The sequence below is a fragment of the Artemia franciscana genome, chromosome 5, assembly GCF_032884065.1.
Source record: "Artemia franciscana chromosome 5, ASM3288406v1, whole genome shotgun sequence".
NCBI classification, from domain to species: Eukaryota; Metazoa; Arthropoda; class Branchiopoda; order Anostraca; family Artemiidae; genus Artemia; species Artemia franciscana.
This window is the reverse complement of record NC_088867.1, coordinates 23,117,594-23,145,212: the sequence shown is the minus strand read 5'-3', so window position 1 is coordinate 23,145,212 and position 27,619 is coordinate 23,117,594. Positions and strand designations below refer to the sequence as shown.

Genomic DNA, 27,619 nt, shown 5'->3' with positions numbered 1-27,619 from the left:
AATTTTAATGTCTTTATGTGTACCCCTAAAATAAGAATTTTTCAGGCAAGCATTCATTTCGTCCGCAGGTGTTGATCTAGGAATAACAGGTAATGTTTGCCTAAAATCTCCCGCAAGCAATATTAATGTGCTGCCAAAGGGTTTGGAATATCCTCGCAAATCTTGCAATGATCGGTAAAGTTCCTCGAGCGATTTTTTGTGTGCCATTGTGCACTCGTCCCAAACAATAAGTTTGCATTGCTGCAACATTTTATCCATCCCAGATGATTTGGAAAAGTTGTACGTGGGAGTTTCTGTAGATTGCATATTCAGGGGCAATTTCAAAGTGGAATGAGCAGTTATCCTACCAGGCGGCAACGTTGCAACTATTCCGGGCGACGGTAGAGCCAACGACATGCCATTTTTGGATCGAATTGATGCCAGAATCTATCTTATTAGAAATGTTTTGCCAGTACCTCGTGGCACATCCAAGAAGAAGATTCCTCCAACTTGGTTATCGACACAATGCATTATCTGATCATAAATGCCTTTTTGTTCAGATGTTAACTTAGAAATATTTGTTTGTATATGCGTCAATAGATCAAACGTGTTTTAACTTTGTTCAAGATCCAATTCTACACATGAAGAAATAGCAGCAGTACGATTAGGTGAAGGTATTCCCAAATACTTGAGAAGTTTGTTTGCCATTGATAAGCACAAATCTTCACTCATAACTAAAGTGAAGTTATAAATTTCTGTTGTAGAATTCAAGGTCATATCTGACCCCTCTAACCGTATTCGGTGGATTATATCCTCGGCCACTTGTGATTTGTATTTCTGCCATACCTCTGTAAGAGATAAAGGAGAGCAAGTTGTCAATATAATTCTGAATAATGCAGGAATTTGACTTGAAGTTGACGTTTCGCACGTGTCATTGATGCAGTTATCCCAGTGTTGGTCGTTTTCCAGTAAATTCAGAGCTTAGCATGCACTACGGTAGGTGTCATGTATAGTCCCGTTTATAGTTCTGAAATGCTCAAAAGACGTTGGGTCGGGTACATTCACCAAAAGCAGGTGGAGAAAAAAGCATTCACCTTGATTGGGTGAATGGTGTAGAGTCTTCGTATCGTAGTTTCTTTGAAGATCCTAGGTTGACCGTCGACTGACTCACCCCGTTTTTGACGTTCAAATGATTTCTTATTAGCATTCCACATGTAATACGTAGGCACTTCAGAATACAGCATTTTTTTGCAAAAAAATCATTTTGACATGACGCGAAGAAGGCAGTTAACGCTGTAGGTGGTGGATTCAGGACTTTTTGTTGCACGTTGGATTCCAAAAAAATAAACACGTTGACCATTCTGTATATGTACCGTTAAGTGAACAACAGCTGAACTTGGTTTATGTATCGGAAATGAAATAATTCGCCACACAGCTTCATTACTGGTTATGTATCTCCCAGCCTGATATTGTACGACTTCATCGATATCACTGATTTCGGACTACAAGCCAAACACTTGAAGTTTTACTATGAAATTTATCAGTGATTTCAACTTTTGCAGGAAGACACGGACCGTAATGTCATGTCTATGAACCGGCAATTCTCCAGGAAATAAAAGTTGCTGTATCTCGTCCCAAGAGGGATTGCCCAACCTGGACAACCATAGAAACGAACATAAGCAATGGCCTCTTGAGCATACTTATGCATATGATCCGGACTGCCAGCATATGACAATAGTTCAATTTTAAGCTGGATTAACTTTGGGATATATTATATCATTGAAAGTGCAGATATATTTTACCGTGGCACTAAACAATTAAGAATTCGGACTTGAATTTGTATTATATTTTTTTGCAGGGGGTTTCTTTAGCCCGCTTGTGAGTAAGACTTTGTTTTTTTTTGCTTTTGATAGTAAGGATGTCGACAAAAGTCGTTATTTATGAGCTCTTTAGCTTTTTTTTTATCACCCGGATTGACTCTGGGACTCCTAAGGATCTCCTAATTAAGCTTTGTGTAGATTTTTACTCGGTGGAGGAAATCAACAGAGCAAAAGGAAACCTAGTTGCTTACGTTCCCAGTGAAGTGATCACGTCTCTGACAAAGGAATTTCCAGACTTAGTAAAAACCCGATTGGGCCAATCTACAAAAAGCCTTGTACTTTGTGAATTTTTTTTTATTCTCTTACAAGTTGATAAAAAATTCCTTCCGACTTTTGTGGCGCGTAATTTGCTGTGTCTCCCCTCTTTGTCACTCTCGCACTTTGATCTTGCGAGTATTATAAGCTTTTTTAGTTCTTTGAAATCCAAGTTAGAGGAGCTTAAATTGTTTCTTCAGAATATTGCGTCATTGGATGTTTCAAGCTTAAAACCTGAACTTGATGAGATCAAATCTGCACTTCATGCAATTGTTGCTAAGCAACATTGTTGCTCATGCAATTGTTGACGCCCGTATTTAAGTTATCGCAGTCATCTGAGGTTCCCAGCCTGGTGAAAACCAAAGAGACTGTTTTGACGGGTAGAACTAATGAGTATGCGCCACTTCCTATTAATAGAGCAAGTAGTGGCTCTGTGACTCTTTGTTTCTAGGCTAGCGACTGGTAGCAAGAGTCAAATTGAAGCTGGAACCTATGCCAGTGCTACAGGGAAATCTGCTAACACACCCATGGTTAAAACGGCTCAGGCAGCCGGAGGTTGAGGTTCTCTTTCACATGGTCTTCAAGGTCCCAAATACACTGTGGGAGCTATTATCAGGTATGTGATTCCTAATATGAAGTTAGTCCTGGAAACTAAGCTATCAAAGCTCTTTGTTAGTAGATTTGCTCCCGAAACGACTGAGGACACAGTTGCTAATTTTGTTTCAAAGAAGCTGAAGTGTCCAGTATCTTGCTAAAAAATTGTGACGGCAAGTCCCAGCAGTGCTTCGATCAAGCTCATTCTGTCTGCTGCGCTACGTGCGAAAGTGGTTTCACCTGAATTTTGGCCTGCTGGTATCCTTGTTAGGACTTATTATGAACCTAAGCCTAATATGCCCACTAGTGAACCCACACCTTCCAAAGGTCAAACTTACATAGATGGATGAGAAACTACGTATAGTGTCATATAACTGTCACTCGGTGAAGCATAATGCTGGTGTAGTGAAAACTCTCCGAAACCATGCTACTTGATTTTGATAATGCTTTTTTGGAGGGTTTAAGTGGGGATTTTGTTTCTTTTTCAGTGAATGCTACATAAGCGCGTGATGGACTTTGGAGAGGGAGGCCGAGAGGTGGGTTAGCTATTCTTTGTGAAAACACTTACTCCCGCCTAACATCTTTTCCATTCCCCTCAGATGAGAGGCTGCAGCCAGTCTGTCTCCGTTGTGATGATCAGGAATACCTTTTTGTTAATATTTATATGCCCGTTTTCTCAATTGAGAATTTGCTTGAATTCTCTCTGTACTTAAGTAAGCTAGTACCGTTTTATCTGATAAATATACTTATGTTTATTTCCTGGGTAATTTTAATGCTAATTACAGTACCGATACTATTTTCGTTCGTGAGCTGAAGGCACTAATAGCTGAAAATGATTTGGTTTGTTGGCACGAAGTGGCTCTAGAGTCATTGACTTTTACATATTTGAGCCCGTCAAGCCGTAGGTCATGGATTGATCATGTGGTGTGTTCAAATTCTTTTAGTAGTACTGTTATGCCTATTTCTGTAAGATATGATATATTTGGTTCAGACCATTTCTCACTTTTGTTTGAATTATCTTGTGCTATTTGTGCCGTGGATTTGTTGTGTGCAGATCTGCCACTCCCTGGTCCCCCTGCTGTGGACTGGGAGCGTGTGAGTGCGTCTCAGCTTGTGTCCTATTGTGTGGAGGCTGAGAGGCGTATCCTTGCTCTGGATATAACAACTATTTACCATTGTACCTTCCCTTACTATACTAATCCTTCTCATACTAATGGGTTAGGGGCTCTTTATTGTGCACTGATTTCGATTCTTATTGATAGTGCATTTCATACTCTACTTTAACGTCTTTGTAGTACTAACAGGAAAAAGGGGCTGAATGTTATTCCTGGTTGAAATACTCACGTTTGCCCTCATTATGTAGCTGCAACAAATGCCTTGCTTTTGTGGGTTGCCAATGGCAGACCTCTTGGAGGTGGGCTCGATTCTGTAAGGAGAATTCTTCACAGAAGGCTCTGGAGTGCCCTTCGGTGGTGCAAAAAGAATATGGAGAGTTTGAGGACTTCAGCGCTAGCCAGTAGTTTGGGTTCACTTAATTTCCGTGATTTATGGAAAAATATTGCTAGTTCTAAGAGCGCTGGTCTCCAAAAATATCGAACAGAGTCAATTCAGCGACTGGTCCCAAAGAAATTGCTGAGCTATGGAGGAGTCATTACAGTGCTGTTTTCTCATCAGTGGCTTCAAATCCCAAAGCAGCAAGGGCAAGGTCCTTATCCAAACCTCGGACTGATCCTGTTAAGAAGCTGATAACGGCAGAGTCTGTGGTGCGGTCGTTGTCTGGGCTTTTGGGTAGCACGTCTGGTGGACTTGATGGAGTGACGGCAAATCATACTAAACACGGCGGCCAATCCCTGATTTGTTTGTTGACACTTCTCTTCACTGGTCTCCTTTTCCACTGCTATGTCTCACTTTCCCTTACTGACGTTTGCCTGATTCCTATTCTGAAGTTGAATGCATGTGATATGGCATCGTTAAGGAATTACAGACCGATTGCTCTAGCGGCTGCCATCTCAAAACTTTTTGAAAATGTCTATACTCTCTGATATCACCCCAGATTGATTCGTCGCATTATCAATTTGGGTTCTAAGAAGGATCTTTGACAGCATTCTGTGTGTTTGTCCTTAAATTTGTAGTGCAGTACTTTTGGCTTTTTTCTAGTCCTGTGTTTGCATGCTTCGTTGATGCAAAGGTGGCTTTCGACCGCGTGAAGCTTGAGAAGCTCCTTGACAAAATAGACACTAAAGGAGTTGACCGTCGTATAATTGGAAGTCTTTAATACTGGTTTGAAGTACAGCTTTTCAAAACCAACTGGAGTAGTTACTTCAGTGAGTTTTTCCCTGTTTTGAATGGTGTGTGGCAAGTTGGACTCCTCTTGCCGTTTCTTTATAGCCTTTATGTTGATGATCATAACCTGCGTTTGGCACAAACTGGGGTTGGCTGTTTCATTGGTGGTGTTTTTTTCAATAACCTGAGTTATGCTGATTACCTGGTTATTTTAGCTCCTATAGTGACTGAACTTAACCATTTACTTTCAATATCTGATGAGTTTGCGTCAGCCATTGATATCGTGTTCAACACGGCTAAGACCCAGTGTATGGCTTTTACTCCCGGGGAACTCTTTTGAAACATGTCCCTATGGCTCGGCTTTCTGGAGTGTCATTATCTTTTTTTTGGACCATACAAATATCTTGGATTCACGGTGGATCCGACTCTGAGTAATGAGCTTCATGTTGAAGCACTTTCACGTTCGCTATGCTGCAGTGCTAACTTACTAATTTTTAAGTTCGGGAGTTGCGACCCTTTGTAAGATTTCTTTTCAGAGCTTACTGCACTCCGTTGTCCAGCTTAGCTTTTGTACTATCTTTTCGGGTTCTTTATGAAAATGTTTTATGATGGCTTCTTAATCTTCTTGTGAATTGTATTGCTTCTGAAATATTTTTGATGGTGGCCGCCCATCTTTTCCTGAGCTGCGTAAAAAATATTTTCTTCCTATCCAGACAAGGATACTTGCTTCGGATAATCCCCTCATTTTAGTGCTTTCTGAACCGCTTTTTCGCCTCTCTCAGCCACTTTGGATGACTTTGTCAAGTGTAATTTGAATCACACAACAATTTTGACACGTTTAAATGTACAATTGTTATTTTTATTCAATGAAAGTGGCCCTAGTTATATATATATATATATATATATATATATATATATATATATATATATATATATATATATATATATATATATATATATATATATAAGCAAAATAAAAATAACCATTATTTCTCTTGAATTTGCGTGATTCGCAATGCCATCTGTAGTACATCTCAAATAACTTAGCAACAGTTGATAATAAAAAAAAAGGATTGTAAATTAACAAGCAAGTTAGCACGGTGGATTATGAGATGTAGCCTGATATAGGCTAATCTTGGTAGTCTGGTCTTAAATTCTTGGCTGATTTTTGGATTTTTTTTTCATTTTGAACAACAAGTTGGTCGAATCCCCTTCAAGGTAGATTAGCCTGTCCAGTTTCTGAATCAGGATAAGTTGATATACCTATGAAATAGCCTTTGCTAGCTTAGGCATAGGTTGTATATAGAATGATAATATTATTTTGAATACAAATGCAGGCCTTGGCTAGCATTTATATGTGTTGCAAATTCTTTTGTTTCTCTGTCTAATGGTGAAGTATAGGTCTAACCCAAAATCTAATGTTTGGCAAGTAGTAAATTTGTAGATTATAGTATAATTAAGCTTAAATATAAGTGAATATCTTGCTGCTTTTTGATCCTCTTCCACAAATCAGTAATTTTTTTTAGGGTAAATTATCCGACATTGTGATCCCTGCTCTTAGTAGCCCCTGGTAACCAATAGTTGAAAATATGTGTCTATAAGAACTGGCTGATGAGAAAAAATTACCATTTGTTGCTGATTCAGGAATAGTAATTAGGCCTATAATTTTCTTCGTTTTGATAGTTAAATATTTAGTCCCTATTTGAAAATTGTTTTCCAGAATTTTAAACAGGACCCTCACCTGGGTCAGTTTGTCCAAACAGAATTTTATGTGCTTTTATGCATATAAAGCTCTCATTGTTCTAAATAACTGGTGAACATTTCAGAGTGGGATCTCCAAGTTTTTCTTTTGTTATGAGTTTTTGAAATGACTACCCATGGTACTGGGACATGTCCCACTATATACTGCTTGTGGTATGTACCCGGACATGTCCCAGTACCATGGGTGGTCATTCAAAAAAATCATAACAAAAAAAAACCTTGGAGATCCAACTCTGAAATTTGAATTTGATTGAACAGCAGTTTAATCATTGGCTGGTTGGCATGAATCAGGCAGTTTGGGTTGATGTTCAATGACCCCTATCTCAGACACCAGCTTTGCAAAAAATTTAAAATTTTGGTTTTGGGAGTTTCTCATAGGGTTCTATCACTGTGCCAAATTTCATCAAAATCAAAGATGGTGATGCAGTATTTTATTCTAAACTGTGTGGATTTGATATGGAATGCCCCAATTACTATTTTTCAGTCAGCTGCAAATGGTTTATTTTTGTCACTATATAGTTTTAACAAAATTTTTTAAAACTTGGTTACTGTGAACTATTTTAACTTTTGGGACCACCTTAAAGGCTCTATACGTAATTTCTTTTGAAAGCAATTATTGAATTATTGAAATGTAAAGTGAGCATTAAGTAATATATTATCAGACAAGAAGCTCGATTCAAATGTATCCTTGCTAAACATAGGTAACTCAGTCCCTATTTTGGACATAATATATATATATATATATATATATATATATATATATATATATATATATATATATATCATTGCTTGTTCGTTTTCTTAATTTGTGCAGATTGACTGATATATTTAATATCAATGTTATACAAAGGACAATGCATCTATGCCTCTTGCTTTCATTTATATTGTCTTGATTTTTGAGAAAAATATTTTCTACTTTTTTGTCCAATTTAAAAACAGTTTAGATTTTTGTTATTATTCAGCATCATATAGTTTTTGCTGTATAGGGATCAATCTGGGAATATAATGGCTTAGTGGTCAGATGCATTGTCAGAACTGAAAAAAGCTATTTTAAAAGATAACAAAAGTTTGTGATAGCAATATGATTAATTTTCATTTATTTTTTTTTAATTTGGCCAAACTGTTCTCATTTATAGTTTAAAAATTCTTAAAAGAATTTGAACAACAATAAGCATGAACTTGCTGTAAGTATTAACTTCATTGAATGAAGTCTTCTAAGGCCAGACTTCTGATTCTAGCCAATTAACAACTTGTCCTGTGAAACAAAATGGTTCCATGAACATTTTGATTTGTCTTGCAGGGAGGGGGGGGATAACTTCTTAAAAGACAAGCTTGGTATGGGCTGGTTGTACTCTTATTACTTTTCAACCTTTTTTTTGACATGCCCCTGAAGCTTGTTTCATCTTCTGCAAATATATCCCTCAGTAACATAAAAAGAACCATCTCCAGCCAACTCCCAAGAGTTTTTATAAAGTTATATAAGACGCTTTTACAACCACGTCTGGAGGTTGGAATGTCATTGGCAGCCTCTTTTTTCAAAAAAAATAAGAAGTTGAGTGATGGTTTTTGCAAGCTTTATGAACTACTGGCCTGAATATCTCCTTAGTCACTTATGCTGATGATATTTTTAACATTAGTCAAAGTTGGGAAAAAATTCCTGAAACTTTCCAAAACCAAGAGTAGAATATTTAAAATCTGTTCTTGAATTTCATGCAGCAATGTCTGACATAATACTTTTTAATTGGAAAGGCCCACTTCCTTGTGAAATTGTACTTGGAATTTCAAAGATATGCCCATCCAACCAAAGTGTTTATCTTAGTGTTGCCATCGGAAAAACCATTTTTCTTACTCTTCTTCTCTAAACAGAAGTCATATGCCCACTTCCTCATGAAATTGAACTTAGAAATTCAAAGATATGCCCATTTAACCAAGTGTTTATCTTAGTATTGCCATTGGAAATACCATTTCTCATACTCTTCTTCTCCTAACAGAAGTCATCAAATGCTGTATATCAGCTGCCTATGCTTCCATTGTCTCTAATAAACTTTGTTTCAATCACTGTTATCTTGCAATGCTGTACAACACTGATGCTCTCCCCCACATCCTGTACATTGCACCCTTCTGGAAGATTCTTACAAATGTTGATAAATCGAAAATCTGCTCCACTCTTTTCCATTTTGCAAAAAAAAACTTACTGAGATATCTAATTTGGATTCAAAACTCATCAACAGCTTCATATAGCAGATTCTACTATATCTGTTGCTAAACTTATGGAGAACTGCAACCAAAAGATTTTAAGACATGCTTGGAGCCAACTCTTGAACTATAATTACCTTGTCATGGTTCTATAGCACTATTTTGCTTTTTTTTTCTCCCTGTACAGAGCTCTGTAATTTTTTTTTTTACAAAGATGGGGTTTTATTAAACAGTAATAATAATATACAAACAAGATAAAAATGGCTTAATTCACAATGCTTGACCAAAATATTCTGAATCACTCATCTGATCCCTGAAGACATAGTTATTGATCCAAGTCTTACTCTGAAGAAATGGCTATCTTAAATTTTTATCCGTCTTAATGCGGGGCCCAACAAAAGGGCAAGAGGGTTTGGACTGCCCTTCAATTGCCATCTACACCCTTTCACTGTGCCCTGAAAGTTTCAACTTAATATTGCATGTGTTTGGGGTAGGTACCATCCTTCTTAACATCCCCTGAAAATTTAGCTTAATACCTTTTGCTGTTCCTGACGTACTGAAGTTAAGTCTTTTTGTAAACTGGATGCACATAGTGTCTTGATTTAGTCCAATATTCCCCTCAAGATTCACTAAAGTTGAACCCCGACACCCTTATCCTTGCCCAACCCTTCCTGAATAAAAATATCACTGCCATCCCACTAGTGAATTCTTTGTGTAAATAATGAAAAAATTGCATAATTTACAATGCTTGCCCCTGGAATGGAATATCATCCTGTAGGCATAGCTATTGACCTTTTGGGTATTTGTATAACTGGTTATTTCAAAACTCTGATCTGATTTAAACCAAGTATCTGCAGCATTCTAAATTTATATCTTAACATCTTAGCCTGTTTGGTCACAACCAGGATCATACATTTTCCCCCTTTTAAATAATATAACCTGTATTAAAACAATAAGAAAACTGTCTAATCAAAAACATCTACACCAGAGACTATTTAGATATAGTATCTCTTTAATTTGGCATTTTCTAATTGGAGAAACATGGTTATTTAAAAATTTAAATCAGTATTTAGGGAGAAAAGATTTTAAAAAGGGTGTGCCCCAGTCATTTTTCAACACTGCCCTGAGTATGCTTTAAAAATTTTAACTTAAACCTTCTGATGTTATTTTAGATATGGCAGATAATCTCTATTGACAAAAATGATATATAGGCTATAGTGTGTCTTACTTTTGTTCAACCTTCCCTCCCTTAACCCTTGTGGAAAGTAATCCTTAGTATCTTTAAACCATATCTGAGACCTTGGGCTAGGCATGTTCCTGCCCTTCAATAACAAGTCAGCATGTCAATGATGTGTTTTGAATTTGCAGAGCATTCCTCTTTATATCTTTAGTAAGTTTTACCATAAGCCTTTTTGGAGACCTGAGATCGAACTCCTCCCCTCTTTCCCAATGATGAACATTGTATGTAGATAAAGGGCAATTTGCATAAATTGATGGTCTTTTCCCAGGAACTGCAGGGTGCCATGTCATTTCTAGAGGCAAAGTTGTTTGACCTTAACACTAGTCTGAACAAATTGCTTGTCTTAAAAGTTTTTTTGGGTGTACTTAGGGTGGTACTTTAAAAAGGTACAGGAGGAGGGCTGGCTGCCTACAGACCCCTTTTGACTTCTAAAGAGGAAACTAGAACGTAAAATATCCAACCAAATGAGTTCTCCAGTTTAACAACCGCTCTTATAGGTCCTTATATAACCTTATAGGTCCAATTTAGATTTTAAGCTAAGTTTAAATATTCAATGAAGACATCTGATCTGCTATAATTTTAAGCTATAATATTTTAATTATGGATTTAAATCAGCATATGACAGCAAGTGTTAAGCTGTTAAAAATCAGCTAGGGCCAATATGACTTTTAGCCTTTTCAGGCCCGAATCCCTCGCAAATCAGCATTTAAAAAAATATTGGGCCAACCATTTTTTTTCTTGTTCACATTAGAATTAAACGTTCAAGTGAATTTGAGGTGGCATATGCCTTCTGTTTTGCATGATTCCTGAGACTGGGTAACCCCTTGTATTTTTCAAAATCCAGAAGGGGGAGGTGCAGGTCTTATTGGACTTTTTGAATTTGTTTTAACAATTTCAAATTAGAATAGAAAAAAGAAAAGACAGATGTTCTCCACCAATTGTTACTATTGACCTTTTTTAACCTTTAAGGTTTAATTTTGTGATCCACACTATTCTGGCTGAACAGATTTCGAAGTTGTACCCTAATCACAAGAAAATCTGTGCATGGGTCTGTCCAGGGTGAGAGAACAGGAAAATGTATTCCATTGCTAGACCAAAACCTTATGTACCACTTCCTTTGGGATATTCGATTTTGTGCTTATTAAGAGTGCGTCATTTGCCTGACCCTAGATGTTCTTATAAAATAATAGCATCATAGATGAAAATATTCTTTGTCTTTTTGACTGTGAATTGGTAACACTATTGAAAAAAAAAATAGAATTGCCAATGATAAGGACTTATTCAACATTAGAAGATAGCTTCTGAACCTTCAGGCCGAAGGCAACTATATCTTTTTCCAACACTGTTCAAAGTAAAGGCACCAAATATAATAATTCTGCTGATTTACTAGTAGCCAAAGCTTCTTTGTTAAACCCAAGTCCTTCCTCTGGTTTCAATTCACAAGGCACTATTAGGTAAAAATCTAATGTTGATCACAGTAAATTGATATTTTCTACCTTTCATACTAAATTACACACAGTGCTATCTTACTGTCTGAAATCTTGTGCCCTTCTTATCAATAGTTTGTCATTTAATTGGAAGTTACATCACTCCCCTCTATGCAATGTCTGCTTCTCAACTGATGAAACTATCCAGCATGTCTTATTTGACTGTCAGTCACTCAGTGTGGAGACTTTCCCTTAAGCACCTCTGCTTCATGGCTAATATACCACATACTTCCACTACAATCCTAAATTCTAACCTGCCCTGGCACATTGTCAGAAATATTTTCAAGGCTTCTACTGAGACAAAGTGATTAGAGGGAAGGCAAAACAGAGACAAATTGATGAGTGATTACTAATGCATAATGAAGACAACAAAAAGGGGTTACCCATCATTTGTTTTAGAATTTGCAGGAGTGAGTGGGAAGAAACATATTTATGCTGAATGGCCTATTGGCCTTAAACTGCTGAGGATAGGTAGCTCAAGTACCCCTACTTCCCAAAACCTATAAATAGAATTAAGAAATTTTATTGGGATTATTGGGTTCTTAATTCATAGGAAGACTTCTTTATTTCCAGGGTTTGGTTACAGATGAGAATGAAGGATTTCTGATTATCTGAAGATACTTTTTGGAGAGTAAAGGGGTGAAAGGACCAATTGGCTGTTTATATGCCCTATATATAAATTTCTGAACTGGAACTGGAACTTGTAAACTGCCCATGGTAATGGATTGTACGTAAAAAGTAATAATTTTGAATGGGAACTGGAATTCAGAGGTGTTAAATAAGGGAAGGGGAGGAGAGTGTTTGTGTGCCCTATTTTTTCTTCCTAGAGTTTGAAAACTAAAATTTTTGGGCGTATTCTCTGAAAAATTTTCTTTGACAAATTGAGAATAGCGTAAATCTGTATCCTTCTAATTTTTTAAAAGGCAACATTTTACTTAACCCCAACATTTACTTAACGCAATATTTACTTAATCCTCAATAGTTTCGAATTTACACTACTGTTGAAAATATGAAATGGGATTGCAACATAAGTATTGGCTGTTTGTAGCAACAGAGTGTGAATACTAATGAGCACTGTTCAATCAACTTAGTAACTCATAAAAACCTGTAGATCTGAATCTTATAAGCTAAGGAGTTAACATGGGAAGACAGCTCCTCTCACATTTGAAAGGGGGCTATTTAAAAACGGACATTAGTTAGTAATATATAAGCAGCCGATTGAGTTAAGAAAAATTAAATTTAAAGATGTTAAGAGGGAAGGATTAACAGGGTAAAACCCCCTTTGAAATTTGGTACAGTCCCATTTTGTATTGAGCTTGCAAGACTTTGCAATCCATAGTATTGTATTGCTAGCCCAAAGAATCCTTCTTTTGGTATACCATTTACTTATTGGACCCCTATCAGTATTTTCTTTATAAGCTCAATTTCACACTTGAGCCCTATTTTGCACTGATCATCCAATATCTTGATCTGAATGTAAACCTTTTTATAAAGCTGATTATAGACTATTGTTCTTTTTTGTGAAGAAGGAAATCATTTACATCATCCATAACTCGAATAATGTTTGAGGAAATGCATCTCGAACTTCAGCAATATCTTAGGAAGAGTCGCTTTTTGAAGTTCAATCATACAGGGCTGGTTGAACTAACCAAAAGACAACGTTTGCATCCTAATGCTGCTGCTTCTATTCATACTGCTATTGCTTCTCTTATTACTACTTCTGCTACTGCTTCCCAAGCTACTTTTACTGCAACTATCATTTTCACTGTTACTAGTATTACTACTGGTCTTACTACTTCTGCTACTAAAGATTAGTGCATTAAGGTGAAAAATTTGGGGAATGTTGATACTATATTGAAAATATGCCCCATTGAAATAACTTTGTAAAAATAAAACTTACAGATTCAGTTAGGTAAGAAATAAAATAAAATTAAGGCATAAGATTATATATATATATATATATATATATATATGTATATATATATATATATATATATATATATATATATATATATATATATATATATATATATATATATATATATATATATATATATCATGAAAAGAGAAATCACCAATGCTACAGCACAAAAAAAAAAAAAAAAAAAAAAAAAAAAAAAAAAAAAAAAAAAAAAAAAAAAAAAAAAAAAAAAAAGAGACAGAAGGAGAAAAGGAAGACTGTTTTCCTAAATTAGTGATTAATATAGACCAGCACTTGAATGAGGCCTTAACCCTACTCATCCATACAATCACATAGGTCAAACAGCATAGCCACACACAATCAACCATAAAGAATAATCCATGGACAGGCAGTCATGTCGTCAATAAGTATAAGTCGTCATTTACCGAACAATAGAAAAAATAATATAGACAAATAATTCAGAGGCAACACCCAACATAAGGGCTCATCAGGAGAATACACTGGCCTATATAGGGTTTCGCCACTCTAAATTCTCTACCCAGCACAGTGTTATATATATATATAACACTATACATATATAACACTATATATATTATATATACATTATTTATATATACATTATATATATTATATATACACCATTATATATATGTAACACTATATATATAACACTATATATATATATATATATATATATATATATATATATATATATATATATATATATATATATATATATATATATATATATATATATATATATATATATATATATATATATATATATATATATATGAACTTACCAAAAGACTGGATTTGCATTCTAATGCTGCTGCTTCTATTCATACTGCTATTGCTTCTCTTATTACTACTTCTGCTTCTGCTTCCAAAGCTACTTTTACTGCAACTATCATTTTTACTGTTACTAGTATTACTACTGGTCCTACTACTTCTACTACTAAAGCTTAGCGCATTAAGGTGAAAAATTTGGGGAATGTTGATACTATATTGAAAATATGCCCCATTGAAATAACTTAGTAAAAATAAAACTTGCTGGTTTAGTTAGGTAAGAAATAAAAAAAATTAAGTCATGTTTCTTACTACTTTAAAAGTCTTTCATTAATATTGGTATTACTTGTGATTTTGTTTTAATTTTAATTGGAACATACAAGTTCCATTAATTACCACTACAGAATCTGTGCATTGCAAATATTAATATTCACGGCCGCGACCCACTCAATATTTGCTTGCAACCCGCTGGTAAGTTTTGGAAGCGTGGGATAGCAAAATTTCTATGGGAATAGTTTATTATATAAAAAATTAAAAAGATTTAAATTATTGTTTTGTTTCCTAACGAAAGAGACTTTGTCAGTAAAGGCAATGAGAAATTAATATCAAACATTTTCCCTGAAATATGTTTCAAAGAAAAATAATTTTTCAAAGAAAGAAAAGTATATATGTTTCCACGTTTTTAACATAAATGAATAAAAAAAAAACTTTAAAGAATAATTATCCGTATATTTTTATTAAATTTTTTAATAAACATCAGTATGTGCATATCTTTCTGTAAATCAAAATCAGCATAGAATTTTTTTATATTATAAGAAATAGGAACATTCAGGTCATAAGAAGTGTTTTTTAAGGATTGAATAAAGAGGGATTAACGCTCTATATCTTTTAATGTAGACTCTGTATTGGATATGGCTTTACTCAACGGTAAACTTTCTTTTAGAGCATCCAAAAAGAAGGAAGTACTTTTTAGATTTTTTGTATTGAATTTTTATATTCTCCTTTTTCCAAATTGAGATCATTTATGTGAAGCAAAGAAGAGCAAACGCCCATGGAAGAATGATCTTTACGAAGGCAGTGAAGTCTATGATAGTAAAACCGAAAAATTTTAAGGTGAAAACAACCATTAACAATCCGAGATCTCTGAAGAGTAAAAATATTGCTGTCTAGGAAGTAAGTTTCTCAACTTCCCTTTTCAATTTATCATTATTTTTTTCTGGTCAGATAAAGATTAAAGAAAATTCAATCCAAGTTCGTTAGTTGAGCTTTTGGGAGTCGTTATATCTCCATATAAATGCACGGGAAGTGCGAAAAGCTTGGGATCGATGGATAAAACAACATTTTAATGATAAAACTATGTTAGTAGTTGCTTTAATTGTCAAACCCTCATTTTTATAAACTGAAAATAATTTTAACGAAAGAATGCAATATTGGTGGTCATTTTAGATTCCGAAAGGGGTAAGACCTATTTATGGTTTCTCAATAATTTTGTATCAATTTGGTCTTGTAGACTTTCTTTCGTAGATAATTTGATCCTCTTTGAATCAATTAGATCGAAGGAGGATGTTTCCTGTAAAATTAGTACTGTATTAAATTATTATTTAAATTTTTTCTATTCTATGTTTGAACTAAAGAAGTCAATTTAGAATTACACAAAGATTAGAGGATGAACTATAATTCTTGTACACTTATGAAAAGCCCAATGAAACGCATAGGCCTAATGGCCAATCGCCACCAAATAGCCACCCTCCCTCCCTCCCCCGAAAACTAATACAGATTGAATGAAGGCCTGATAAGTTTGATTTATCTAATTTTAAATTAAACTGAGGTTAGAAGATTTCTTTTCAATTATCAAAAACTCATGGAAATGACTAGGTTCAACCTGCTAAAATTTTGACATAAATAACATTCTCTGTGCATGTTTAGCCGAGATTACCATATAAGGTTTATTTCTCTGATACTACTCGAAAAAAGTTATAACAAATGATTTAGTCTTTACCTTTTTTCATTTTTGTCACCCTTAATTGAAAAAATTAGTGTCGTGATAAGACTCAATAAAAGTTGTTTTTATATAATTTATTCTGTCACCTTTGTATTATCATTTATCATACACTCAGTTTAAATCTTTTATGTAATACATGTTTAATTTGGATATAATACTTAATGGTAAATAGTAACTTCAAATTATTTGGAAGGTATTATTTACTGATGATTTAGTAATTTTTTTCTTTTATAAAAAATTCACTTTAAAATCCTAATTTTGTATGTGGTATTTTGGATGCTATGATCCAGCTATCATATATACGAAATTTTTGAACCAAAACGGAATATTGGTGTTTAATTCTGAAATATGGTAAATCAGAACTAACATAATGATTTGACAAGTACTTATTTTACAGTCAACGAAATCTACATAGAAGTACATGTGTTTAATTAGAATGTAGATGGCACTGTCCATTTCATATATATATATATATATATATATATATATATATATATATATATATATAAATATATATATAAATATATATATATATATATATATATATATATATATATATATATATATATATATATATATATATATATATATATATATATATATATATATTTTCCATTTACAATGGAAAAATTTTGGGAAAAGAGGACGAAGAGGGGGAGGGGACCTAATTGCCCTCTAATCATTTTGACTTAAGATTGTGCTAGAACTGTATTTCCAAGCGAACAATCCTCCTCCGAAGCTGGCAGTCGCTTCCGAAGCTTGCAGTAAAAGTAGCTTGGGAAGCAGTAGCAGAAGTAGTAATAAGAGAAGCAATAGCAGTATGAATAGAAGCAGCAGCATTAGGATGCAAACGTTGTCTTTTGGTTAGTTCAACTAGCCCTGTATGATTGAACTTCAAAAAGCGACTCTTCCTAAGATATTGCTGAAGTTCGAGATGCATTTCCTCAAACATTATTCGAGTTATGGATGATGTAAATGATTTCCTTCTTCACAAAAAAGAACAATAGTCTATAATCAGCTTTATAAAAAGGTTTACATTCAGATCAAGATATTGGATGATCAGTGCAAAATAGGGCTCAAGTGTGAAATTGAGCTTATAAAGAAAATACTGATAGGGGTCCAATAAGTAAATGGTATACCAAAAGAAGGATTCTTTGGGCTAACAATACAATACTAATCTCTCATTTAAATGTTGTGTTTTCCTTATGCTGTCATAACATGCTCGGATTATTGTTCTGTATAAAGATGGACCAAAAATAGATCCAGCAAAGTATCGACAAAATTCAATTTTATCAGTGTGTAATAAAATCTTCGAAAAGGCTATCCTTTCTAGTCTCCTTACTTTTCTAAAATCTTAAACTTTCTTGATGATTTTCAATTTGGTTTCCGAACAAGGCGCTCCACTGAACATGGCTGCATAATCCTTTTGAATTTTATACATTCTGCGTTAGATTCGGGATTAATTCTAGCTGCCTGTTTCGTAAGGTATTTGATTGCTTAACCACTGAAATTCTTCTACCGAAGATGTCTCATTTTGGCATTAGGGATAATGTATTTGTTTTGTTTGTCTTATTTGAATGATGGGTTATTTTCTGTCGATCCACTTTTCTGTTCACCCTCACAAGTGAATTTCGGTGTCCCTCAAGGATAAGTTTTAGGGCCAGTGTTATTTTTGATCTATGTAAATAATCTTTTGTATGTAGTAAAAAAGCAGAGACTTATTAATTGTTGTATATTTTGTCATCCTAAGCCATCCTTTGCCCATTGTGCCAACTATAGTTCACTATCTTCTGATGTCATTGTTTGTTGTGCTGATGACAGCACACTTGGCACTTCAAAAATTATGAATCAGAGCTTCGATAAAATTTGGAAACTTTCCAAATCACAAATACTCATCATAAACTATAAATCCACCAAAAAAAATGCTAAGCGACTATTTCTATCTATTCTATCTGTATATCTATTTCTCATACATGTATTTCACTTACTGGACTTTATACCACTTAAGCTTTACTTTTTCTTCATTATCAATTAAGCATAATGCAGGTGGGACACTGGGGGGAACCAAGCACTAATGCCCTTTGCTTTAAATTCTTTTTGTTTAATTCTAAGGGAATTGCAAATGTCACAAACTCCTTTTGTCACATCATCCTTCATATAGATATATGGGAATCACGTCTGGCTCCTCTTTCGAATGGGTTATAACGTAATTTCTTGTTTCCCTGAAGCGTACAGAATTTGTCATCATGGTCTTTAGCCCTTAATTTAGATTCGCTTTTAATGTTTCATATAATAACATTCCTTCTCCTATTCATGTTTTCTAACACAACGACTCTAGATGCTAATTCACTGAAACCAGGCTCCTTTTCAATTTGGTTTCGTAATGCCGATGTTTCCTGCTTGATACTAGATAATTCATTTTTTGGGCCGTTCTTGGTAATTCTAGATCTTCCACGCGAGAATTTTAGGAACTATCTAACACCACATATCTGATAAAAGTATGAAATAATTTATTTGTTTGTTATGTCCTAAGGCTTATATTACTGATTATATAGGTGTAATAGAAGGGTTGGCCTATTTTATTATCAGAGTTTTGATTTATGGTTCAAATTTGAATTTGGTTAAAATCCAAGTATAGATTGGTTAATATAGTCTGGAGCTTAAGATGAGGGATTGTTGTTAAATAATAAGATTATAAGGCCTAGTAACTATATCTCAAAGATATCAGCTTTCTTTGTATGCACTTTGGGAAATAATTATAGCTATGCCAAAACTGGCACAAATTGGCTAAGTGTGTCATATTGAGGTATAAGGGTTTGACTTCCGACAAGTTAGCGTTCTTTTGTACTTGAACTCCTTCCAGCTCAAAATTAAGTAGTCTAATTTGTAAAAAAAAAAAAAAAAATAACTTGTGACCTATAATTTAAATTTAGTCGAATTTTTAGCCTAACTTAAATAATTAGTCGTAGGTTATTAGTCTCTTTGTATATATAAGCTTATATTGTCTCATAATTAAGAAGAGATTGTATCATAATCATTTAAGAAAAGTTAAATTATTAGATTAAAAATTTCGAAAAATTTTACAACTTTCCCCTTTTTTTTCTTTTTGCTTTAAAAAAATATTTGTTATGAATTACACTTTCCAAGCCGAGTTTTAGACAAAGAGCTATTTAAACTACCCTGGCTTCTAAAATTCTTTAAGCGAAGAAAAATTATATATATATAAATAAGCATACATACATATATATTAAGCATGTTGTTTAATATAGCCTACAGTTTTAAAATAATAGCATTTATGTTTAATTAAATTTTCTTTTTTTAAGAATGAGTCGGTTAAGGGATTAACATTAATACCAAGGGGATGGTTTATATATCAATTATTTTTTTTTGAAGAAAAAAAAATCCATAATTAATTGGTTTCCTATAAACAATTTTGGCCTATAATCTTAAGGAGAATTTTGTTTTAGGCACTCAGGAAAGTGGTGTTGATTTAATAATATTGAGGGAAATATTTACTTTACCATGAATTAAGTTCTTTAGGCTATTTATTTTTAAATGATAAAAATGTATTTTTTGAAATAGTATATAAATTATGCTAAATAATTGCATATAAAAATTTGCACGTCGGTTCAACTTCTAATTATAAGTCATGCTTCCTTTAATAAGACGTTTGCTAATGAGGTCTGCTATCATGGGGTAGTATCTACTCCGTCGAAGATTATTGAGAAACATTATGGTATTAATTTGTTTAGGTTAAAAGGAAATTAAATTACTTTATTACTATATGCACAGTTTTTCAGCGCATAGTGTAGTTTGGTAAACAAAAATAAAAGAAAAATTAATGCAGCGCATCTAGTTTTAGTCTTATGCGGCACATAGCGCAGCGTGTAGCGGCGCATTTTGGTTTTAGTTAAGTTTTCCCTTTTACGGGCCATAGCACAGCGCAATATGGCGCATTTTTATGCGGTGCATTAAATGTTTTTCTCATTAAGTTTTTCCTTATATAAAACCTTTAGGTTAGTCAGAAAATAGGTAAGTGTGTTATTTTCAATTTGATTGAATAAAAAAAAGAACCCATTTGTCCATTCGGTAAAAATACATTCTTAACACAATTACTTAGTTTGTTGAAGTTGTTTTTCTTGTAGCACCTATCTTAGATATAATCTGAACATTATTTTAGCTTTATTTTGGTGATCTAAATCTACATTATACTGTCATTGCGAGATATTTATCATTGGAAGGTTTATTTGAATAGATCACAAAAAGCGTACGAAAAAGTCTCTTTTTTTGTTTGAACTTATTCTTATAGTGATTGTATACAATGCATTACATTGTAAGCTAATGTTTTTTTGTTTTTGTTTTTTTTTTCGAATGGAATTGCTATCTTTAGGGTTGGACCTTATAGAGTATATATTATAATTGATAGGTAAGTGTCTTCTTATGTTGGCTAGAATGGAACCAAATTTTTAAAAATTTGGATTGCTATTCGTTATTTTAATCCTAAGGGCTGGACTCTTTAAATGCCGTCCCTTATTGTACGTTCTTTTCATCTCTTTGTTTGGTTGTAGTGGACTGCAAGCATTGTATTTTCTTTACTAGTTAAGTGCGGTATATAGATTCCTTTTGGTGGCTATAATGTTTAGCTATTATAGTTTTTACTGTTGGAGTAAGTTTAAAATAAGGATTTTTCTGTAGATCAGGATGGAGTTTGAATAAGGTAAGGAATTGAATTTTATTTAAGTATTTTTAGTACCTATGAATTAAGACAAAATTGATTTTAATTTTTGTTATTTTTTTTATATATATTCTCTCGGAACATACTAAATATCTCAAAATTTTATAGCCAAATGTTTTCCTATTTTAACTAGAATTTAAATGAAATCTCTCAGAAAATAAATAGTTTAGTTGGCTAAAAAAGTTTTTTTTTTGTTTACTGCAAATATAGTTAAAATTTGTTGAGAGTACGCCTGGCCCGACCCTTTATTTGTTGTTTTTTTTATCTTGTGGGGTTCAATAGGCTAAGTTTTCGAGTAGTCTATATTTTAGTAGTCAAAATTTTTTTGGTTTTATTTGGAATCCAAAATTCTAGTCTCGTAGGTACATGGTTTTGGTTGGGTTTTAAAGTATCGGTACTGCTTAAAGTTCTTTTCGGTGACATTTTTCTTTGTTAGTTAGTTACGCATGTAAGCAGGTTAATTCGCTAACTGGTAATTACCTTTTCACCCTGGAATCCTTCTGGGGTTTCGTCTAAAAAATTATATATTTTCTTTATTATTTGAATTGTTTTTGGTTATAAATTATTTTTGTACGCTTCTTTTTTTTGCTTCTACTGATTTTTTTTTTAAAGTAGAACTTAGTTCTTTCAGTTAAGTTGAATTATCTCGTGGGGGGGGGGTTGTCGAAGGTTTTATTTATTTACGTCATGACATTTCACCTTGTTCTAAAAGTGGCTATTTTGCTCAGATTTATAGATCTTTTTGGATTCTGAAATAATTAGGAATATTCTATTTTACTGTTTATCGTAAGAATCGTTTAATTTAGTTTTTTTAGAGTATGCAGGAACTATGGTTAATTTATTTGCTTGAGATTATGCACGTGAAATATAATTAAAGTTAAAAATGATTAACTTTGATTATGTTACAATTTTTTTGCTTACATTGTCTTTGCTTTTGCCAAGTTTGCTTAGGTATTGGGCCAATAATAAGCTATAAAACAGAGAAATAAGCAGAGGTATAGTTACTGCTCATATATTATATCTCATATATTTTTATATATATATATATATATTTTATAGAATTCTTATTATTATTATTTTTATTTATTTATTTTTTTCAGAAAGTTAAAGCACTACAGCCAAATTTTAGTTTTCAAACCTATCGGTTTCGAATTATTTCAGATTTCAATTACTTAAATAGACAGTTTTTGTTTGCGAATACCAGTGACAAGTTATATGGGGTTAAAAGTGGTAAAAAATAAGAATCTCTGTACCGACACCCTTTGTGTAACGATTATATAGCAAATGCGTGATTTAAATGCATATTTTTTTTTAAATTAGGGTTTTTCAATATCTGTGTTGGACTTTTCGAATTGGTTCAAAAGTTTGGTGTCCCCTCAAACTTTACACAGTTTTTATCATGTAAATTTTGTTCATAAAATGTTCCGAACCCTTGAAAGACAATTTGAAGTTTGTTTCATGTAAACTCTTGTCGATATTTACACCCAGTCCTTACAAATGCATTTTTTGTAAGTTCAATTTCGTTGTTATTTTTCAGAGGAATCATTTTCAAAGTAACACGGAAGGAAGTTTGTTTAATTATTGTTTTTGACAGACTTGCGTGCTTTTTAATTATATTATTCCGTAAAATTGAGACCTTGCTCTTTATCTTGGGACTTCTGATTTGAGTCGCAAAAAAATAATTGTGCCCAGGTTTTTTTTTGATTTTTTTTTACAAGTTTGCTTATTCACTTTCTAAAAAGACAACAAAGTTAAGAGTTATATAGAATTACTTATGATCAGATATAAATATTTCTTTCATGACGCTTCGTTGTTATTTAGAGTTCGTTAGAGGGTTTTATTATTGTATTTTTAGGTGTATATTTCTCTTGCGGGAACAATTAAAGAGTATTTTGACTCGCTAAAAGAATCTTTTAATTTATTATAGGTATGGAAAAACAAAAATGGGCAATTTTGTTATATTCCTGAAGCGTTGATTCTTGGTCGCCTTTTCTTGTATTGTTTTAGGTGTACATTAAATACTTCTTCAGACTTCTGGGGAGTTGGAGATTATCAAGGTTAAGGTGAATATTCATTTTTCGAAATAATGATTAAGAATTAGGAACGGTCTTGCCAACCCATCTAGCTTTTGCGACTCTAGCCGCAAACGTTAGTTTATCTAGCTGCAAACGGGATAGCTTATCAGATAAGTTCGCAATAAGAAAATGGCAATTAGGAAATTATGGATGACAAACTGGAACACGTTTGTTCCTCGACCACGGCTTGCGTTGTGCTTGCTGGCACTTAATTTCTTTGACTTATTTTTGGGATAATAATGCACTTTTTATTAGTTGTTTGTTAAAAGATGATACAAACATATAAGTTACTCTAAATATAAGGTTTAAATTCCTTTTAGGCCAGTGTTAATTATAGAGGTATTGATAATCTTTTAACGTTAAGGAATTATTTTTGCGGTTCAGAAAAATGTTAATAAAGCAGTTGCACTCTTGTGATTATTCTTGTTAAAAAGATGATTCGGAACTTACTTAGAATAATGAGCACTTTTTGACAAGGTAGGCCAATTTTTCAATCGGAGTCTTAGCAAACTTTCTGAAAAGTACTTTCTTTTAGGGGTGTCTTATTACGGAGTGGTTTCTTGGCGAAAAAAAAAAATTAAAGTAAATAAATTTTTTTGAATCATATATTGATTTTATCATTAAATAACTATTTTTATTGTACCCGGATTGATAGATTGCTTATTTGTAATCTAATCTATCTGGTTCTTTTACAACACGGCCCGATCTGGTTGTTACCTTTTCTTCTTTAGGCACTGTTTTCTTCTTCGGTTTTGCTACCGATATTAAATCAAATTTTTTATATTGTTTCTTAAGGAATTTTTGATCTTTTAGTTGCGCCTTTTTAGCTTGGGCAGTAGCACTATGTGGTCTTGTTCCTCCTGAGTCCTTGAACTTATCTGCGTCTGATTCACTGTCTGAGGAACTAGTACTTGTAGATTTATTATCTGGATCGTTTGAAGCAGAAGTTTGAGATTTAGGTGTTGACCCTGCTTGACCTTCGTAAATTTCTTCTCCTTGCGAAGTAGAGGGCTTACTAATTGATTCGTCTTGTTGATTTCTTGGCTCAGGAGAATTGAAGGATTCTTGGGAGCTTTGGGAGGATTCAAATGTTTTCTTGGGGGGCCTCCATTGTTTGAAAGCCATATCCTCAGGGGGGTGAGGAATTGATTGCATCATGGTTTCCTTCCAAAATACCCAGTCCTTTGGTTTTGCTTTTGAAACAGTTATATCGTGATGCTGGTGTTCACCAGTAGCTGGACTAGCATTAAATGTACTTTGTCTAGTCTTAATTGGGTAATACCTGTTCTGACTCTATGTCACCAGGAGTCTGTATAGCCTTATTTAATTCATCGTGTAACGAAAAAGGTCTGTCTATTGGTGTGACAGGGTGTACCAAATTGTCGGGGAAACGTTTTGGAGGGTAAGGGGTTTATATTTTATCTGGGAAAAATTGTGTTTGTGGAGAAATTGTATAGTCCAATGCTTCTGACTCCTCACTTGAAGATGAGTTGCTTTTCTTCCGTCTCCGCGTGACGGAGGTACTTTTTTGGGGGTAACCATATTTGTCATCGTTAGAAATTCATTAAATTTCTCTTCGTCACTACTATTCTCAAAATATCCTTGTTTAAAATTAAAAGGTTTAAGCTCACTTAGTCTAGAGCGAGGTGGTTCATTTTCGTCTTCCGAGGTATTCGACGTTGAAGGTTGAGGGGTCCATGTTTCTGTGAATTTTGCTCTTTTTATACGACTAACATGCGTTTTATAGGTTTTTCCCGTTTTTGGTTTTAATAGTTTAAAAGTAACGTTATTATCATATTTTTTAATTATTCTGTAGGGCCCAGTGTATCGGTTAAAAAGCTTTTTGCCGTCCGATTTGTTTTTATTTTATAACTAAACGCAATCTCCTACTTGAAAATCGAGTTTACCTTTGACATTTTGGATATTTTTGGCCTCTGGTTTCCTTTTTGATTTTTCTATATCTTGTTTTACAAGTTTAAAAGTTTTTCTCATTCTATTGATAAATTCTTGTTTATAATCTTCAGAGTCATTAAAGTATTGTCTTGATTCTATAATTTCATTATATAGGATTCAAAAATCTCGTCCGAATAATATATAAAGTGGGTTATCCCGTATAACTGTGGAGTAAGCTGTATTAATCACATTTGTTAAATATGGTAAGGTTTCGTGACAATCCTTCCGATTTTCTTTTGTATAAATGCTTAAAATATTAGAGAATAGCTTGTGTCTGTTCTCGATTTTTCCATTGGCCTGGGGGTGATAGGGTGTCGTTACCAATTTATTTATTTGAAGAAAAGACATTAAATCCTTGGTCACTTTTGATACGAAATTAGGACCATTGTCGCTTAATACTGTATTAGGAATACCGAAATTAAGAAATATTTTAGCAAGGGCTTTTGAGGTAGTATAAGTACTTTGGTTTTTCAAAGGTTTAGCAAAAGTGAAACCAGAAAAATGATCGATTACTGAAAGTACGCAGGTGTGTCCTTTGTTAGACGTGGGTAATCCTCCGCTAGTACCATATAAATCAAAAGAAACTACACAAATGGAAACCTGGCCATAGGAGTCCTTCCAATTGTTGGATTAGGGTAGATTTGGGGATTCTTTCTTAAATTACATGTTTCACAAGTATTAACATAATTCTTCAACTTTGTTAAGGCTTAAGTGGCGAAAAAGTATTGTTTTAATCTATGGAAAGTCTTATCTAATCCTAAGTGACCTCCCACATCAGAATGAAAAAATTCAAAAGCGGGTTCTTCTAAACTTTGGGGTAAAATTGGTACAATGGAAGTTTGATTTCTGTTATTTCTATCGGTCATTATTCTACATAATATCTTTTCATCCAAATCGTAATAATAATTATTAATTTCTTTTTTAAACGATTTCATTTCATCAGATAGCTCTTTATCATATAAGAAATATTCTATTAGAGCACTGCAAGTATTGTCTTTCTTTTGATATATTTTTATATTATTTAAGGAAAGGGGGCTGTCTTTGGGTTCTTCCTCAACTTGGTTATTTGTTTTTATTTTTAAACTTTTATTTTTTGGAGCATGTTTTGCTTTTATTGTGTTTACTTCTTCGTTTCCATTTTCAGCGGGAGTATTATCTGGAAACCTACTAAGATAATCACATGGGGCGTTTTGTTTTCCCTTAAGATGTTCAAATTCATAATCCAAATCTTGGATTTTTAGTATCCACCTTGCGAGTACACCCGTCGGCTTTTTGAAAATTTGCAAGTATTGCAGACTTTTGTGGTCCCAACGCAGTTTAAATTTTCTGCCTACCAAATTGTGTCTGAATTTGTCCAAATGGTGGATAATGGATAATAATTCAAGCTGTGTAGCAGAATAATTACTTTCTCCGGGTGTGAGGGTACGAGAAGCGTATGCTATTACTCTTTCTTCCCCATTTATTATTTGGGATAGAATTGCCCCAATTCCCTTGGTTGAGGCATCTGTTGTAACAACGAATTGACCTGTTTGGAAATCGGGTATTGATAAAAAAGGTTCTGAAGTTAAAGCCTTTTTTAAATCGTCTAATGAATCCTGAGCAATTTTAGACCAAATAATTTTTTGTGGGTTTCCTCTAGTTAGGTCCGTTAGAGGTTTCGCTACTTGTGCGTAATTCCTTATAAATTTTCGTTATAAAATTCCTTATAAAATAACTCATTAAACCGAAGATTCCACGTAATTGTTTAATAGTTTGGGGGTTTTTTATATTTTTAACAGATTTTATCTTTTCAGGGTCTGGGGAAATTTGTCCTTGTGTTACAACTACTCCTAAAAATTTTAGTTGTGTTTGAAAAAGACTTACTTTTTCTGGTCTACATTTTAAATTACCTTCTCTGAATTTCTCAAATACTTTTGCTAGGGTTACTAAATGGTCTTCTGTGTCTTTGTCCATTGCTATGACGTCGTCAACAAAATGAATTATGTTATTTAGACCTCTTAATAAATGAAGTAAGGGTCTACACAATGCACTTGAACTAGTTTTTAGTTCAAACGGTACTCTTAATTATTCATAAGAGCCACATTCTGTCGTAGAAAACGCAGTTTTGTAAACATCCTCCTCTGCTATTTTTACTTGATGATAGCCTTGTGTCAAATCCAGGGAAGTAAATATTTTATTTTTATTTGATATTGAATCTAAAATTTCATCAATTCAAGGCAGGGGAAATTTGTCACTGACTTCCTGTTTATTTAGGGCTCTATAATCTACTGCTAGTCTAAGGTCATTATTTTTCTTTGGCACGAGCATAACGTGTGCAGAATATGGACTTATGCTTGGTCTTATGACTTCACTCCTTTTGAGTTCCTGTATTTTATTTATTAGACATTCTTTATGTTTATAAAGAATACGGTAGGGCTGCTTTGCCACTGGTAGCCCCGTAGTTTGTATTGCGTGTTTATAAAATGGGAT

General features: G+C 33.5%; 1 long non-coding RNA gene across 1 annotated transcript in view; it reads left to right on the top strand.

Annotated features, from left to right (window-relative positions):
* The first annotated feature begins 6,060 nt into the window (after window positions 1-6,060).
* Window positions 6,061-27,619, top strand: part of LOC136027123 (uncharacterized) — a 36,874-nt gene continuing 15,315 nt past the window's right edge. Inside the window, exons 1-2 of the long non-coding RNA XR_010617506.1 lie at window positions 6,061-6,209; window positions 15,403-15,558. This is a non-coding gene — a long non-coding RNA (uncharacterized LOC136027123). The remainder of the gene's footprint in view (window positions 6,210-15,402; window positions 15,559-27,619) is intronic.